At 44.7% G+C, this 17,531-nt stretch overlaps 1 protein-coding gene across 1 annotated transcript in view; it reads right to left on the reverse strand.

The window, feature by feature from the left end:
- The window catches only part of SFGH (S-formylglutathione hydrolase), a 117,795-nt gene extending 101,787 nt beyond the window's left edge, over positions 1 to 16,008 (reverse strand). Inside the window, exon 1 of the mRNA XM_086512259.1 lies at positions 15,857 to 16,008. The gene's annotated coding sequence lies outside the window, so the exon portion shown is untranslated. The remainder of the gene's footprint in view (positions 1 to 15,856) is intronic.
- Positions 16,009 to 17,531: the final 1,523 nt, after the last annotated feature.

The raw sequence follows: 17,531 nt of genomic DNA on the forward strand, positions 1-17,531 counted from the left end.
AGAAAATTGTGGCATTGAGTACTACTAAGGCTGAATATATTTCAGCCACAGAGGCTTCAAAGGAAGTCATTAGGTTGGGCATACTTGCAAAAGAACTTGGCATGCCTGCTCATGCACCTGTGTTGGGTTGTGATAGCCAGAGTGCTGTCTACTTAGCCAAATTGCCATGTTTCATGCGCGTACCAAACACATAGATGTACGGTACCACTTCATACGGCAGGTATTGGAGGATGATCTAGTCACCTTGACTAAGATCCATACACAAGATAACCCTGCAGATGTTCTCACCAAGAGTCTTGCTAAGGCTCAACATGAGCATTGTATACAACTGGTGGGAGTTGGTTAACTTAAAAGGCATCATTTATGCCTTTAAGTGGAAGGTTGTTGGGTTAAAGGCCCTAAATGACCTCTTATTGTACATTTTTATACTTTGTCCAGGTTCAACATTTTTTAAAGTCACTTATAATAAAAGTGGGAAAGCCCAAAAACTCATCAATTGAGTTTTCCCCAAATCGTACGAGCTCTCTGTCTCTCTTTGCTTTCGATCTCTAGCGCTAGCTCTCTGCTGCATCTTGCTTCTTGCCCCAATCCTGCACTACATCGCGAAGCGCACCTACAGGTACCTCTGCTTCGAGCTTTCATCGTACACCTCTCTCTCTCTCTCTCTCTCTCTCTCTCTCTCTCTCTCTCTCTCTCTCTCTCTGCCCATCTACTCAACTGCTACTCAAGGATGGATGCATACAACCGTGCCAATGTGCGTCCAATCATGATATTGCGGTAGTTCCCAGGCTCAACAAGGTCCTCTGACTCGAAGATATGTACGATAGTAGGTAAACTCCAAGTATCAAGTAGGCCCTTGCACATGACATGATTCAACATCACTGCTAGAAGCTCTACAAGCAGATCTCTGGCATGTAAAAAATGCTTTGCTACTAGGCCATTGTGATCATATGCTCTCTTGCTCCTCATCTTGTCAATGGACTTCTTTACCATCTCAGCGGTAAAGCAAGCACTATCATGCTTCTTGATTTGAGAACGCATATGATATACTGGATTGGGTTTTCTAAAGGGCACTACGCAAAGGATCTGTTTTCCCTTGCACTGGATTTCAAGAGTTCCTACATTATATCATGTTGCTCCCAGTGCTATCATGATAAAAAGACACATTGGGCGGAGATTTCATTTGTCTCGCTCTGTTCGACAAGGATGCCCCTTGGCACCTTATTGGTTTCTGTTTTTTGATGCAGCCATGTCGCTTTGTCTACACCACGGGACTCCACAGTTGCATGGTCTTGCTATGCCTTTGCATGGCTCACCTGACTTGTTGGATCAAGAGTAGGCAGATGACACTTTGCTCTTTGCACTAAATGACACACACACTTTGCGCAATTTACGGGATGCTCTTGCTACCTTTTGCTTAGCCAGTAGTGCCCTTATCAATTGGCATAAGTCTTTTGGTTTTCTTGTGGGAGTAGATGAGGATTATCAATGGTGTGTACAAGACAATTTCACATGGTTGCCAAGAGAGGACAGCCTTCCAAATACTTGGGTTTTCATGCTCGCATTGATGTGTCTTATGAGCAACAATTTGAGCCAGTTTACAATCTACCAGGAGGAAGCTTTGCCATTGGTCTTTGTTACATTTGTCTTTGGCTCGCAGAGCCCATGTGGTGAATCGGGTTCTTCTTGCCACGGCTTGGATCTTGCACGACTCTTCACTCTGGAGTAATGGCACGTTTGCACGGCCTAGTGTGTAACTTTCTGTTGAATGGTTCAGATGGGTCTGCTGCAAGTTCATTGGAGCACAGTTATCTTGCCTAAAGAGGAGGGAGGTTTGCGGATTATTGATCCAACAATGCAGAGCAAGGCGTTGCTTGCCAAGTTTGTAGAACGCGGATTTTTTTGCTAGGGCTGAGCCTTGGAAGCAATTTCTATGCCATGCTTTTTCACGCACCTCTCCTTGTTTAGGACCTATGGACATCAATGGTGCTTGACAATCTGATTCGTTTTTATAAATACACCTTTGGATATGTCCGACTTGTCATCTTTTATACACTGCTTGTTGAGAATTTGGATGGATTTGAGACTTGCTTTGATTCGACACCCGCCTTGTTGTTTGGAGGTAGAGAGACAACCACTTTTTGGAATGCATGTGTGACAGATTTAGAGGGGTGACACCTATGAGGATGAACATTGATTGGGCTACATGGGAGGATAGTCGGTAGCATCTTTACGTCATTTGTCGGAGGCTTCCTTGGTTGGTGCATAGGTCATTGGTGCTACTTACGGGATTCGTAGAGGGGTGGTTGTACATGAGAGGCAGGGATGCCTCATTGGGGGACGGATTGTTTTACCCTCTCTTCAAAGTTGGTGGGCATTTTTCTACCGTGATTCTAGACACCCGATTGTTCTGCAGCATGGGACACAAGTGTTTTGGCATTGCAAAGACTTGCCATCATGGCTATCACATCAAGTTGGATATTCACAACTAGATGTCTCTTTATAAGCACCTAGATGTTCATTGGTAGCCCGTCCAAGTGGAGGAATCTTTGGGGCGGTGCTCTTGTGTTGACCTTGTTTTCACCGTAGAGGAGGCATCGCTTTAGAGGTTGTGGACTTGGCAGGGACACCCACTGGTTGAGTTGGACTGGGATCCTGGTGAATGGTAGTGGCCTTCTTTAGAGGCTGATGGGGCCTTCTCTCCTTATTTGAGTACATTGATATGCACTCTATCTAACTCCATCCTGTATTGTACTCGGGGTGTAGTATGATATACTTCAGAGATGGAACATGCCTAGGTTTGATCTCAACTAAGCTAGATGCTCTGCAGTCTCTCAGTGGAATTGGTCTCTAATCTCTATCATCTCTCGTTGATAAGACAGGGCATCCAAAAACCTAGTGCTCTATGTCTCTTGCTAGCTCTGAGTGCGTTGCTCGTTGGAGGTTACTCCTTGTTGTGTGAGTTTTGGAGGTGGGGTGGATCTCTAAACGAATACGGCGATTTGTGTCTATTAGTCCCTCGCACTACAAGTCTGTAACAGACTTGGACACTCCAAGTCAAGAATCAACCGCGACAGTACCAAATAACCACTTCAAAACAATTCACAGATCACAATAGATTTGCACTGGCCCGGCGGAGTTCCGTGCCTAGAGATATTGGCCCCAAAGACTGGCGCCCCTTTCGGTATTTCTTTTTATATTAATCAGATCAAAGTACAAGAGAATGGCTAGGGTTTCACTCTCAGACTCTACGTCCAGATGCTCTGAGAAATGAAGCCCTCTCCACATATTTTAAAGTACAAGGGATGCCCAAAAGCAGAGCCCCAAAAGCTTTTAAAATAAAAAGCATCAGTTCTCTCTCTCTTAGAGATTCTTTTTTTTTTTTTAAAAGCAAGTTCTCTCTCTTTCTCATGGCGTGGAGTCTAAAAAGCAACGCCCAAAAGCTGTCAGCGCAAATTGCGGCGCAATTTCCGGAATTCTGTACCAGCTGCCACGTCAACATCCCGGCAGATTTTAGGGTTTGCTGAAATTAGGGTTTCAGCCAGGAATTAGGGTTTGCTGAAATTAGGGTTTGCTGCCATTTAGGGTTTTTGTCGGTTTTGCAAGCGTAATCGCCATCGATTACAATGCTTTCAAGAGGGGGGTATGTCACAGAGTGATGATGTGGCTACGGGCAGCTGGGTTTGCTGAAATTAGGGTTTGCTGCCATTTAGGGTTTTTGGCGGTTTTTAGGGTTTGCATGGATTTTAGGGTTTCAGCCTGAAATTAGGGTTCAGCTGCCCGTAGCCACATCATCACTTTGTGACATACCCCCCTCTTGAAAGCATTGTAATCGATCGCGATTACGCCTGCAAAACCGACAAAAGCCATAAACCGTCTTAGCAGACACTGACTGTTAGTACCTACGTACTAGGAACACACATCTAGCACATGTACCAAATCGACAATCACATCACACGACATCACATGACATTCAACATTCATTTGGATCTTAGACCATGATTTTATCGGCAATGTAGCTAGCAATCACATCTAGGTCCAGTCGGGAACTCATCGATGTCCGATTGACTAACCCCTATTGCAACCATGTCTATTCGAAATCAATCAGACCAAAATGATGCAGTCATTTCGTCTATCAGTTCCTGCACTCACAAGAAGTCAAGAACAAATCAATATCATTATCAGGAATTCCGTTTCATAAAGCCATACAGCAGAATACTGTCAGCTCTCAGTAGTATCCCTGAAGCTCAAAGAGACATCCGTGGCTCTAGTATCCAAATCAAGGCATCTGTTGACAAAGGAGTGGAGTGACTCCCCTCTTGTGCATCCCACTGCACCAAATCTCCGGCCAAGCTGAATTCTGGGTTCCATTTGGAGTAGACTATGCTAAACCAAAAGCATCGAGGTAAAGTTTCACAATCTGAGGAGTATCTGCTAGGTCCTCCTCCTCCATCCACTTCACATCAAGTGCAGGATAATTCTTGAACTTAACCAAGAACCGCCTTCGGACTTTACCCTTATTCTTCGTATCCTTATGTGCCAAAATCTGTTCAGGAACAAGGATCTCCCCGTTTTCTTCCACTTCGGGTTGCTCATCAGGCTCCCCATCATCAGGCACATTACCTTTAAAAGGTTTCAAGAGACTCACATGAAATGCATTGTGAATCCTCCAACTATCTGGCAGTTTCAATCGGAAGGAGACATCATTTATCTTTTCAGTAATCTGGAAAGGGCCGTAGTATCGCATACTAAGCTTTGGAAAAAGCCTCTCCTTTCCCTTTTTCTTTCGTAGGCGTGCCTTCTCAAAACGTAAGAGCACCCAATCATCCTCCTTCAATTTCATGTCGCGACGATGGCGATCCGCTGCCTTCTTCTGTCGTTCTTGAGACTTCTGCAAAGTCTCGCGAACCTTGGCAAAAGCCGTATCCAGATCTCGCGTATATTCATCCGCTTCAAAGATCTTATCAGGAAGGGTGGAACCTTCGCAACACCTTCAACAATCTCAAATGGCGCCTTCCCCGTCGAAGAGTGAATCGTGTTATTGTAGGCAAATTCCACCAAAGGTAAATATCTTTCCCATTGAGTCTTCTGATCTGAGATATAAGACTTCAATAAATCTAGAACCACTGAATTGGCAATCTCGGATTGCCCGTCAATCTGCAGGTGGAACGATGACGAGAATTGCAACCGCGTGCCAATGTTCTCCCAAATTGCCTTCCAAAACAAACTCGTAAAACTGGGGTCTCTGTCGGAGACAATCGTCTCAGGCATGCCATGTAATCTGAAAATCTGGGCCACAAACAGTCTTGCTAAGTGATCCGGCTTGATTGTTTTCTTTACTGGAATGAAATGAGCCTGTTTGCTAAATCTGTCAATAACAGTCCAAATACCATTGTGACCACTCTGTGTTCTTGGGAGATCAAAAATGAAATCCATCGCTATACTTTCCCAGGGGCGGGTGGGTATGGGTAAAGGCTTAACAATCCCTGTGCCTTACGCCTGTCAAACTTGACCTTCTGGCATACCAAGCAACTGCGCACAAACTCTTCCACATCCTTCTTGAGTCTCGGCCAAGAGAAGTATCTCTCTACCCCTTTCATGGTGGTAGCAATGCCTCGATGACCCGTAAAAGGTGGACAGTGGCATTCAATCATAACCTTTTCCCTCAACGGCTGTGTAACGCACAACATAGTCTTTTTCATCAAGTAGCCTTCCCCAAGGGAGTATCCAGCTACTATCTCCCCATCCCGTATCCGTGTGAAAATATCTTCAAAATCTGTATCTGTGGCATACTGATCGACCATATCCTCGAAGCTCCTATGATGTATCGCGGGAATAGCCAGAACCAACGGTTTCCGAGACAAAGCATCTGCCACCACATTCTTTTGTCCCTGCACATGGACAATCTGGAAGTGGAACTGTGACAAGATGTTCGCCCACCGCATCTGCTTCTCCGAAAGCTGCTTCTGTGACAAGAAGTAGCGCAAACTCTGATGGTCTGTAAAGACAGTAAAATCCGCTCCGAGTAGGTAATGCCGCCACTGAGTAAGAGCATGGATAACCGCCAAAAGCTCTTTCTCATAAATCTGTGCTGTCATCTCCGGCCTAGAGAACAAACGGCTCTCGTAAGCCATGACATGGCCTTCTTGCATCAAGACCGCACCCAGACTACGACCACAAGCATCACAATATACTTCAAATGACTTCTGCAAGTCCGGCAAAGTCAAAATAGGTCCTGTAGTCAATTTCTCTTTCAATGTCTGAAAGGCAGTCACCTCTATGGGTCCCCACGAGAAAGGTACTCCTTTCTGTGTCAAGATATGCAAAGGGGAAGCAACCTTTGCAAACTTTCGTACGAACCGCCTGTAGTACGAACAAAGTCCCAAGAAGCTTCTAACTTCGTGGACATCCCTCAAGTCGGGCCAATCACGGATAGTCTCTATCTTGGCCGGATCCATTTGCACTCCTGCTACTGACACAATGTGTCCCAAAAAGTGTATCTCTAGTAGGAAAAATTCACTTTTCTTTGCATTAATCACTAACTTGTGATCTCGTAATGCCTGAAAGACCTGAAGCAGATGATCTCTGTGTTCTGCCTCATTCTTGGAGAAAACAATGATGTCGTCAAAGAAAGTGCCAACAAATAGTCTGTACTCTCGAAAAATCCTCTCCATCATCCGGTTAAATGTCGCAAGAGCATTGGTTAAGCCAAAAGGCATCACCAAAAACTCAAATAATCCAAAAGTCGTCCGAAAAGCTGTCTTGTAGACATCTCCCGGCGCTATCCTGATCTGATGATATCCACTCTTCAAGTCAATCCTGCTAAAGCATGAGGATCCCTATAACCTGTCGAGTATATCATCAATCCTAGGGATTGGAAATTTGTTCTTGATGGTGATTTTGTTGAGAGCTCTAAAATCGATGCACATTCTCCAAGATCCATCTTTCTTCAAAACCAACAACACTGGAGAGCAATACGGTGAAGTACTAGGCTGGACAAGACCCTTTCCAAGAGGTCTTTCACTTGGTTCATAATCTCTTCATTCTGTGCTCGACTCACACGGTAGGGTGGCCGGTTCGATGGTGTACTACCAGGTATCAGATCAATGGTATGATCTTCAGGACGAGCAGGTGGTAACTCTCCTTGCAGGCCTTCTGAGAAGCAATCGGCGTGAGAGTGTAGAAAATCTTGGCGTTCTTTATCAAGCTTAAGACATATTTGTCCTATCATCTTCACTCAACTCTTTCATAAAGATCGAGTAAACAAACAGATTGGATTTCATTAATTTTGAAATGGCCGAAGCCAATACAATAGGGACAGACTCGCCCTTCAATTTAATATCAAGTACAATTGTTCTGCCCTTTTCTGTAGTCAAAGTCGCTTTTCTCGCCCGATAATCGACCACGGCGTTGTTCTTGTGGTACCAGGGAATCCCTAAGAGAACATCACAACCCTCCAAAGGCATTATGAAGAAGTCCTCATGCCCCAAATGCCCTTGACAATGCAACCGAAGTTTGCCAATGACAGGTGTAATGGCTACGTCCTTGCCCGGTGCCGCTAGAGCTGCCTCTGCAAGTGGTCCCATCCGATCGGGAGTAATCTCGAGCCGCGCCGCCAATTCCGGTGAAATGAAGTTGGCGTTGGCTCCTCCATCAAAGAAAATCAAGGCCTCTTGATCTTTCACTTTGCCCCAAGCTCGGCAAAGTTCTGTACTCTCATCCATGGTGTCGGGATCAATACCCACACAATCTGGAACCAGTCCTGTTTTCATCTTGCCTTTTCGTACACGGTCCTCAGCTGCTCTCGAACTCTCACGCCTTTCGTCGTCCTTGTCATTTTGTTCTTTCTGTGCCCTATTAGGGCACTTTGCGGAGATATGTCCAAGTTCCCCGCATCCAAAGCACTTCCCCTCCCTGATTAAGCGAGCTCTCTCCTGAGGAGTAAGCTTGGGTCGTGCATCCTTTCTCTCTCGGTTGCTCTTTCTTTTTCTACTTTCATTCCCAGAAGTCTGTTCGATTCGTTGTGTCGTGACCTTATCTGTAGGGTAGGTCAGACTGCCAGAGTAAATTGCAAAGCCCCGCTTCGCATGACTCATCAACTCCTGAATAGAAGCTGACTTCTCTTCCAAGCAGTGATCTCGGATCTCTCTAGGTAGACCCAAGGTAAACCGCTCAATCTGTTCTCTGAACGAGATCTTCTTGAATGAAGAGGCGGGTAGAAAAGAGCTCCAGAATCTTTCACAGTAAGAATTCATGGTATCGCTCTTGGTCATCCGGAGATGGTTCCAAGCAGCTCGTATATCTCGCTCAAACTCTTGAGTCAACCAACAAGAAATAAAAAGCCTCTTGAATTTCAGCCATGTAACTGGCACAGTCTTGCTTAATAGAAGCGTGGACCACCAAGTGCGAGCATTCCCCTTAAAATAAGAGGCAGCTCTCCGAATCTTGGAGTGCTCTGAATGTCGTCCTCCCGCGAAAGCGATGTCAAACTGTTGTATAAAAGACAAAGCCTTCGAAGCATCGGAGTATCCCGAAAAAGTATCAAACTTAAGTGCTTGGCCACCTTCCTTAAACTCTCAGACTTTCTTACTTTTATCTTCGAGAAAGTCGTACAAGTTGGCTTTGTAAAAATTCTTCTTGTTCGCATAAAAGTTTCCGTTGTCAAAGTCTGAACTGTCCGTAGACAAGTCCTCTGTAGAAGTGTCACTCATTGGGCAAGACTTAGACTTCTTTGCCTTTTTCTTGCCCTTTCCGAAGCGTTGTTTCTTGCTTTGCTTTTTGCTTTTTCAGTCTTCTTCGCTCGAGTCTGAAGAGCTAGAAGAACTGTCAGAAGAAGAAGAAGAAGAACTGGGTAAGCCTTCAAACTTGACGCGCTTCTTCAGTTTCTTTGCCTTGTCGAATGTCGACCGACGACCCAAATATCCCGGAAGTCAGTGCCTTTCTTTTGCTTTTTGCCGTGCTTTTTGTCCTTCTTTTGCACGTCGAAAAGCTGAGCAATCCGTGCATCAACCACGTTCTCCAGTTCCTTCTCCGTATATTTCTTGGAGGCAGAAGGTTTCTTGAGAGCGGGTTTCGGGAGTGGTGTTGTGGTTCTCTGCCACTCCGTCTGTACCTCTTCCAAAGAGGTCTGGTTCATATATTTTGCCATCTTCGGGTCCTTGGCAAAATTGAGCATCATCTTTGTTGCATCATCAATCAATTTTCGAAGCTCCATCTCTCGTTGCTCCGCTGGAGTAGGCCTACGCGGGCCATACTCCGTGCCGGAATCTTCGTTGTAATCCCTCCCCGCATCTCCAGATGCAGAGGGAGTCGATTGATCATTGCCTGAAGCCATAGGTGCCGCGGAAGAAAAAAAAATTCGGGGATCGGATTTCCCGTAGAAGAGAAATCGGTCGTGCTCTGATACCACTGTAACAGACTTGGACACTCCAAGTCAAGAATCAACCGCGACATCACCAAATAACCACTTCAAAACAATTCACAGATCACAATAGATTTGCACTGGCCCGACGGAGTTCCATGCCTAGAGATATTGGCCCCAAAGACTGGCGCCCCTTTCAGTATTTCTTTTTATATTAATCAGATCAAAGTACAAGAGAGTGGCTAGGGTTTCACTCTCAGACTCTACGTCCAAATGCTCTGAGAAGTGAAGCCCTCTCCACATATTTAAAAGTACAAGGGATGCCCAAAAGCAGAGCCCCAAAAGCTTTTAAAATAAAAAGCATCAATTCTCTCTCTCTTAGAGAGTCTTTTTTTTTTTTTTTTAAAGCAAGTTCTCTCTCTTTCTCATGGCATGGAGTCCAAAAAGCAACGCCCAAAAGCTGTCAGCGCAAATTGCAACGCAATTTCCGGAATTCCGTACCAGCTACCACGTCAGCATCCCGACATATTTTAGGGTTTGCTGAAATTAGGGTTTCAGCCAGGAATTAGGGTTTGCTGCCATTTAGGGTTTTTGGCAGTTTTAAGGGTTCTCAGGTATTTTAGGGTTTCAGCCTGAAATTAGGGTTCAACTGCCCGTAGCCACGTCATTACTTTCCGTTCTCCTCGTCCAAGGCGGAATGTGAGTAGATATGATCCCAGCAAATTGCCCAAAGGATGAGGTGGCATTGAAAGCAATGAAGGGAATCCCATATGCATCAGCTTGTGGTTCTCTTATGTATGCTATGGTTGCCACTCGTCCCGACATTGCTTATGCAGTGGGAGTTGTTAGTCGATACATGTCGAATCCTCGCAAAGCGCATTGGGAAGCTGTCAAATGCATTTTGAGATGTTTGAAAGGTACACAATCAAAGTGTATTTGTTATGGAAAAAGTGACTTGAAGTTTCAGGGATATTGTGATGCAGACATGGCAGGTGACATGGATACCAGGAAATCTACCAGTGGATATGTATTTGCCATTGCTGGTGGTGCAGTCTCTTGGTGTTCTAGGTTGCAAAAAATTGTGGCATTGAGTACTACTGAGGCTCAATATATTTCAGCCACAAAGGCTTCAAAGGAGGCCATTTGGTTGGGCAGACTTGCAAAAGAACTTGGCATGCCTGCTCATACACCCATGTTGGGTTGTGATAGCCACAGTGTTGTCTATTTAGCCAAAAATGCCATGTTTCATGCGCGTACCAAACACATAGATGTGCGGTACCACTTTATACGTCAGGTATTGGAAGATCCATACACAGGATAACCCTGCAGATGTTCTCACCAAGAGTCTTGGTAAGGCTCAACATGAGCATTGCATACAGCTGGTGGGAGTTGGTTAACTTAAAGGCGCCATTTATGCCTTTAAGTGGGAGGTTGTTGGGTTAAAGGCCTAAATAACCCCGTTTTGTACATTCTTATACTTTGTCCAAGTTCACATTGAGCCTGGACACATTTTTTTAAAGTCACTTATAATAAAAGTGGGAAAACCCAAAACTCAATTATTGAGTTATAATTGAGTTTTGCCCAAAAACGTGAGCTCTCTCTCTCTCTCTCTCTCTCTCTCTCTCTCTCTCTCTCTCTCTCTCTCTCTCTCTCTCTGCTTCGATCCCTAGTGCTTCCTCTCTGCTGCACTCCGCCTCCTACTTCTTGCCCCAATCCTACACTACATCGCGACGCGCACCTACCGGTACCCTCTGCTTCGCGCTTTCATTTCAAGACCGTTTGCCGCTTTTATCAAGAACCAATTCAGGTTCAAGTGAAATGTAACAAGTAGTATCCTCCAAACTCGGGCCTTCCTCCAACAGAACAACTTGTTCATTTTGACCCAATTGCTCCTTCAAGCGGCTAACGTGGTGTCACAAAGTGCTGACATGTCAAAGCCCTAAAGAATGGAGCCAACTTACAGATGTCGGCCGAGGGGCCTAAACCCTAAGAAGAACAAGTGACAGAAGAAGAAGTCCTACCAACTTATGGGGACCCCATCTGATGGGGCCCCAAGTGACAAAGGATTAAAATAAAGCAAGACCCGCAACTGATGACGTGGTAGTTTCCGAAAATCGTGCTAACAGTGATGACGTGGCAAGCTGTACGGATTTCTGCGTTTTGCGCTGAGTCCTGACCTGGCAACTGTGCCGATTTTGGTAAATTACGCTGGCAGCTTTTTGGCATTGCTTTTGGACCAAAAGCTTTTGAGTTTGAAGGCTTTTCATGTAAACTGCTTTTCATAGGCCAAGGGCCTTTAAATATGTGATAAGGGCTCATTCTCTGGCATGCTTCCTAGAGAAGGTGCAGAGTCTGGAGTACCGGCTTGTACTGTGTTGATGCAATATAAAGAAATACCGAAAGGGGCGCCAAGGTTTGGGGCCAATACTCTCTGGGGTGGAATTCCGCCACTCCATGTCGCGTGTCGTCTCTCTCTTTCAGTTCAGTTGTTATTGAAGTGTTAAAAGTCTGTTCAGTCTGTTCCTTTCTATTGGCACGTGGTGCCCGTCTTGTGACACGTGGAACACGGGATGGACAATAATGTCGGAGGGTAGACCTAGCTTGTAGGAGACATTACTAATCTTCTTGATAATTTGTAATGGCCCACAATATTGTGAAGATAATTTCGAGCATTGATGAGTACAGATCATTTCAGAATCCTTCGGTACTTTAAGGTGGCCTAAAGATCACGAGGCTGTCGATGTTGGTTAGCATAAAAGGTGGCCCGATCATGGGTGATCTTTACGCTTTCCTTAGCAATCACGAGCATTTTCTTGCATGCCGTGCAAGAAATCAGCCACGGATTGCATCTTAACACTCTGAGCCAAGTGACAATTGGTAATTTCGGCTCATAACCATACATAAGGATGAACAGGCTATAACCAGTAGCCGAGTGGTTAGTACTAATATAAGCAAATTCAATCTGTGGAGATAAAGTTCAAAATCAAATTGACAACAGGAGACATTTGGGCGAAGCATGTCCTCCATTGTCTGATTAGAGGGCTCAATCTGTCCATCGGTTTCAAGATGATCTGTTGATGACATGCACAAACGGGTTTCCACTTTCTGGAAGACCATTTGCCAAAAATTGCCAATGAATTTGGGATCACGGTCACTAACAATTTCCTTTGGTAAACTGACATAGTTACAAGGAATGGCCTTTTCCATTCCCCGTCCCGTGTTTCGTAACAATTGCCATTCCCCGTTCCGGCTAGCTATGCAAACTGTACAACTTATATAAGTGCTCAAAGTGTTAACTCACGGCTCTTGACCGTGGTGCGAGTAGGAATAAAACTTATCATTTTCATGAGTCCAAGGTAATCCAACTACAAAATCCATAGAATGATAGTCCATTTCTTATCGGGAATTTGCAAAGCCCAGCACGCTTTTGATGTTCAGCTTTACTAAGCTGACACTAAGCGCATTCTCGCACATACTTCTCTCTCTTTCATGTGCGGCCAATAGAAATACCGGCTTACTAAGGCCAAAGTACATTGTATGCCAAGGTGTCCCGTGCTTGGAGCATCGTGACACTCAAACAAAAGCTTCTTGCGGATATCCTCATCAACGGGCAAACGCACCTTGCCTTACTTGATAAGTAACCCACCACAAATGGAATACTTTTCCACTAGCTTTCTCTTCATAGCCAATCGGCAGGCATCCAGACCACCATTGCTCTTCGCGCTACGTAATCCCTCCTCGAATCATCGCCAAATCTCACCAAAGTGAGGATCTATCAAGCAACACCCTTTGAGAGAGAGAAAGAAATCAGACGAGATTTCAATGAACGAAAGAACATTAACCTCCGAGATCCTACTAAGGGGCATCAGCCACCGCATTGGTAGCGCCCTTACGGAAGCGTATCTCAAAGTCAAACTCCTGCATGAGCTTGGCCCCACTTGGCCTTGCAACCTCGAAGGTCAAGCTGATCACAAAGATATTTCAATGACTGGTGATTAGTCCATGCCACAAAGTGGGCATGATAGAGGTAATGACGCCAAAGTTCAAAGCATGGATGACTACCAACAATTCCTTCTCCTATGTGGAGTAACGGGTCTCCATGTCCGTGAGCTTGCGACTTTCAAATGTTAGGGGTCAGCCATCTTGATGGAGAGCAGCACCCATGGCATAATCGTTGGCATCCGTTTCCACCACAAAGGGTTTGTTGGGATCCACTATATGCAGCATTGACGCACGTGTAACTAGGTGCTTCAATGTTTGGAAGCATTGATCAAGCTCATCGGACCACATGATAGATGGACTAGCACTTCGCTTCTAGCTTTTAACTCCCTTTAGCAAAGTGTAAAGGGTTCAGCAATCTTGGTGTAGTCTTTGATAAATTTCCTTACACCAATAGCGCTAGCAATGGTCTCTGACATACCTCCTACGCATTGCCCTCTCCCACATACCTTATAACAATGAGTGTAACGTTGGAAAGCCTAGCTCATGGCACTGTATCAAAGGCTTTGCGAAAATCCACAAAGCAGCAATACAACTTTCTCTTCCTCACCTACAAGGGTTGCCCACAATCAATCTTTTACTGCCAAAAATTTTCGGCGTGGATTTGACCGCGTTTTATGGTGCAAATTGTGGGCAACTACACTCCGTTTTGGGTCCTACTCTCTTCATCTTGCTCCCAAGGCTCCTCTGCTCTTGCTCTGCAATCATGCCATGTCAACAACTAGTCACATAGCTCCCCACGATAGCTATGGCAACCTTGACTGAGACTTCGGTCCTGCCGGGCGTGCAAAAAATGAAGCACCTGTGAAAGGAAAAATGTAATGTCCCAAATGCTCTCCGGTCTGGGTGCCTCTCAATGCAATATGCATGAAGTCTCACAGACTAGGAGGCACCCATAATGAAAGAAATGAATGAATAGCAATGCTGGATCACCTGAATAAACAATTGAGTCAGCAATGATCAGCAGGCACAAAAACAAACCCAGTAGACTCGCTGCTCAGCTGCAACCGATACACTCACAATGTACCGTCTGCAAACTACATGTCCTGCTGGCGGCATTCTCAGCTCCGAACCAAGGACCAATAAGGATACAAGGGAGGTGTAGGGGGTCCTCACCTGCGCATGAAATTGTGAGCGAGACTGTACGACTAGGCACAAGAGTCCAGGGCAAGTCACTAACAGACTGATGATCTGCTGGTCTGCTAGAACATCCATCTGTTATATAAGAGCAACTTTCTCCATATCTGAAACAGAGTGGGTGGACTAAACAAGATATCTCCTCCAGCAGATAAAGTGAGTTGATTGAGGTGGGTGGTATGCCAGGCAAGTATGAGGCCACACTGATGGCCTAGCACATGAGTTCTTGTCCAGTAGGCCAGCCAAAGTGCTCATCAGTGAGTGAGTCGGCCCACCAGTGTAGGTCTTCCAAGTCTACTGGACTAGTCCATGTCAACTGCCCTGTATAGTCCATGCCAATTCAGACTGTTAGCAGTATAGTCTGTAGCCTGGCTACATACTTTTGCTTTTTGTGCAGAGCCCTTGTCTCCTCTGAACCAGATTATGAGACACCATAGTGGAGACCAGGCACAAACCTCCAGAAGCATGCCAGCATTATTATCAACGAAAAAGATCCAGTTCATTAACGATCTCTTAAGCATAATGAGAGAGCATAAATATTCACCTCTTATGAATTATTCTAACCTAAATGTGCATTTACAAACATTGAAAGAGGAATGACTCGATGCTTTTTCTTTAAGGTTGGATCATCTGATCAAGCTTGATGTGCAAGTAGAACACCCAAAATATTTATTGACACAATTCAATTGGCTCAAACTTGAGGAGGTGAAGGACAATCACAACACAAGGTACCCTCCTAGATTGAGTCATCCGAGTCCAAAGGTGATGGCAATGGTAAGCAAGATTCTCATTCTCCAAGTAGGCACAGTCATCTGGGAGTCTAAGTAAAGGAACAAGGAAATGATCCAGCTATCAAATAGATTTCAGGTTATGACACATGTAGCCTATGGGCCATAGTCATCTCGCATGTAACATAAGAGCTCAAAGCATCAATGGGAGGAACATCTCAAGTTATAGCTGGAAATGCAATTGGCAATAGAATGGGTACCAAATGCTATCACCTAGGAGGAGACGCAGAAATGTGTGTGTAAACGAGGTGGGGACAAACAGCTCTTGGAGAGGCCACAAGTGTCCAGCTACTACAATGTTAGGAGATTAAGCTTGCTAGTTGGCTGGTGCTGCTTCTATGCCTGATCTAGTAACTAGTTTATGTTATCCTTTGCAAAAGTTTCTATATCGCAGCTTCTGACCCCAAAGCCATGCGTGCAGCTTTCATGTACCCCGCAGCTGAGAACCTCTTGAGAAATCGACTCTACTTGATATAACTAGGCATACTGAGGCACATTCAAAAGAATGACGGCTCACTGTGTTGTTGTGTCTCTGGTTTGGGCTTTTGGGGGGGGGGGGGGGGGGGGTTACCTGGTTCACTCCGAAGCTCGCAACAGCTCGTCCAAATTTGGAGAGTGAATACGTTCTTAAAATCTCGTCGGATAGATCTTTAAGGTCTCTTGGGATAGTTTCCTACGACGTTAAAATTCTCTTTCTCTTCTTCTTCTTCTTCTTCTTCTTCTTCTCTTCTTAAGGTGCGCACATGCACCAACCACAGCATCCCGGCCGATGCAAATTCCATGCTGCCCCGCCACTTTTTTGGACTGTAGCAAATCGCTTCTTGAACGTTTCTCTACCGCTTTTGTCAAAAAGTGTGTGCCCTCCCCTAGCCGTTTGCAATGGTAGCAAAGCGGTGGCTGCCTAAAGATGGTAGATGACGCTCGCAGCATGCGTCCAAACTCTGCAACATGGTCTACGCCAACGTCATCTAACTCACCACATGCTGCTTAGCTTCCATGTGCGCACAATAACGACCAATGGCAGGCCGGTGTTGCTGCTGCCGCCACGGCATGTGCGCAAAGTGGGTGATATCGGCCGGTGGTTGGCTACGGGGCTACTGACACTGGCCGGGACCCTGCATGTGTGCAGGCTATCTCTTGCAGTGCCCGCATCACCTCCATTCGTTCATTGTTGGTTGTCTAAAGGAGGCCTTAGAGGAGAGTTGAGTTAGGCATACTTTCATTGTTTTCAATGATGATTGAGACTTATCTTAAATATTATTTTGGATTTTGAATATTAAATGGGATTTTTTATTTTACCTTTCATTTCACGTCCTCACATGGCTTGACTTCTCTTGTATTTTATTCTTCTAGAATGCTAAAGTGAAGCTACACCTTGCATACTTCTAGTAAATTCTATACACACACACACACACACACACACACACACATATATATAAATATGCACACGTATATACACCCACATAAATAGTAATTATTTTATATTATTTATATTTATATCTATATGTATATACACAAACATACACATACACACGTATTAATGATTATTTGTTATTATATATAGTTATTTTTATTTTATATTTATATATCAATGAACAGACCATGATAAAGGGAAGAAAATCGATGAAATATGAGAGAACTTAGTTCAAAAGTCTTACAAATTTTAAAAATTATGCTAGTATTTCTTGTTTACTTCTTTGTAAGGAGGAAACTCGGTCGCTTATTAGAGAGACATTCTTGAACAATGCTTCACTTCATATAATTCTAGTTAAACTCAATCTAATGATTTTATCACTATCTTATTATTTTAGAAAGCCGTCGTGATCCTTTCACTTGTTGGATGCTAAGGCCCACCCTTTTTTGGCCTGCAAAAGGCCATAGGAGAGTGGACGAAGAATCGGTGCACTTTTTGGGCCGTTGATGTAGAGCCATCGGATTCTTGACGCGTGTAGCCGAAGGGTTTTGTTAATGCTTTAGGTCTTTTTCCATGGCATGACCTGAGGGTTTTGTTAATGCTTTAGGTCTTTTTCAATGGCGTGACCTGAGGAGCTCTGCATTAATGGAGTTGCGTTAATGCAGGCGTTGAATGCAGGGTCGTAGCACCTATAGCAAGTTTCGGCGTACGTCAAATGCAAGCACCGAATGCAGAGTTGTATGAGCTACAGCGAGATTCATGAATTGAATGCAAGTATTTGTCGTCTTTTGCATTATTTTGTGTGTGTACATGTGTGTACGAGGCTACAACT

This window comes from Adiantum capillus-veneris, chromosome 5 (genome assembly GCF_014529385.1).
Source record: "Adiantum capillus-veneris isolate H3 chromosome 5, ASM1452938v2, whole genome shotgun sequence".
Lineage (NCBI taxonomy): Eukaryota > Viridiplantae > Streptophyta > Polypodiopsida > Polypodiales > Pteridaceae > Adiantum > Adiantum capillus-veneris.